The sequence below is a fragment of the Ascaphus truei genome, chromosome 11 (assembly GCF_040206685.1).
Source record: "Ascaphus truei isolate aAscTru1 chromosome 11, aAscTru1.hap1, whole genome shotgun sequence".
In the NCBI taxonomy this organism is placed as follows: Eukaryota; Metazoa; Chordata; class Amphibia; order Anura; family Ascaphidae; genus Ascaphus; species Ascaphus truei.
In genome coordinates this window covers 60022470-60024130 of record NC_134493.1, presented here as the reverse complement: position 1 = coordinate 60024130, position 1661 = coordinate 60022470, and positions in this window count along the sequence as shown.

Sequence of the window (1661 nt, the reverse complement as noted above, 5' to 3'; positions counted from 1 at the left end):
GCTTACCCCCTCACAGTCACAGTTTTCATCCCTCATGAAGCCACATTACATGGAGAAACGTGTAGAATCTACAAAATACATTTTTGTCCCACTTCTTAGTAGCTCCCAGTCGGCTCCTCAGCATCAGCTGTCTTCCTCAGCTCCCAGCCGGCTCCTCAGCATCAGCTGTCTGTCCCAGCTCCCAGCCGGCTCCTCAGCATCAGCTGTCTGTCCCAGCTCCCAGTCGGCTCCTCAGCATCAGCTGTCTTCCTCAGCTCCCAGCCGGCTCCTCAGCATTAGCTGTCTTCCACAGCTCCCAGCCGGCTCCTCAGCATCAGCTGTCTTCCTCAGCTCTCAGCCGGCTCCTCAGCATCAGCTGTCTTCCTCAGCTCCCAGCTGGCTCCTCAGCATCAGATGCCTGTCCCAGCTCCCAGGTGGCTCCTCAGCATCAGCTGTCTTCCTCAGCTCTCAGCCAGCTCCTCAGCATCAGCTGTCTGCCCCAGCTCCCAGCCGGCTCCTCAGCATCAGCTGTCTGCCCCAGCTCCCAGCCGGCTCCTCAGCATCAGCTGTCTGTCCCAGCTCCCAGCCGGCTCCTCAGCATCAGCTTTCTGTCCCAGCTCCCAGCCGGCTCCTCAGCTTCAGCTGTTTTCCTCAGCTCCCAGCCGGCTCCTCAGCATCAGCTGTCTGTCCTAGCTCCCAGCCGGCTCCTCAGCATCAGCTGTCTTCCTCAGCTCCCAGCTGGCTCCTCAGCATCAGATGCCTGTCCCAGCTCCCAGGTGGCTCCTCAGCATCAGCTGTCTTCCTCAGCTCTCAGCCAGCTCCTCAGCATCAGCTGTCTGTCCCAGCTCCCAGCCGGCTCCTCAGCATCAGCTGTCGGTCCCAGCTCTCAGCCGGCTCCTCATCATCAGCTGTTTGTCCCAGCTCCCAGCCGGCTCCTCAGCATCAGCTGTCTTCCTCAGTTCCTAGCCTGTGACGGTGAAGGAATAACCAGGCCATCAATAAAGGTATTATGCCTGGCTGGTTATCTCTGAGCCCTGTTTCAGGTTTTAGAGTGTCAGATCTTCAACCTGTATATTGTACATGCAATGAATGTATTGTAAGTCAATAAAGAATTGATGTGTCTTTTGCCTTTCCAGGAATGCAACCGCTGAGAGTTTCAGGGGGGACTTTCTGGTAAAAGTGTTGTCAAGGTAGCCGGGGTCCACTGTTACCATAGGCACATTAACCGGTCAAGTTCCTCCCTTGAAAACAGTTTCGCGACTCACCGTCAGGTTTCCCTGCTTCAGCACAGACCAGAAAGGTAAAACGGGGCATAGGGATTTGTGTATCTTGAATACGGTCAAGGGTCCCTAAGTTAGTGAGGGTCCCCCAGTATATGCCCAGAACACCCAAACCTGGTATAGGGGTTCGGAGTTTCTCCAACCATCCATGAGCTTGTGAGAGTGAAATTATTTCTAAGTCCAGCTTCGGTACAAAAGAAGCAACTCTGAAACTTAACCTAAGCATTATTTGAAGCAACTTTTTAGTAAACTTCTTTTAGGAAGGTCTAGGAGCTCTGAAAATTAACGTGCGAGTCTGAGGGACAGAAGAATTTTGTGAGATTTTTAATAATATGTTGTATGAAGGTATATATGTTTTATGCACTGTATATGAGCTGGGGAATTTCCAGGTCCCTGGTTCCG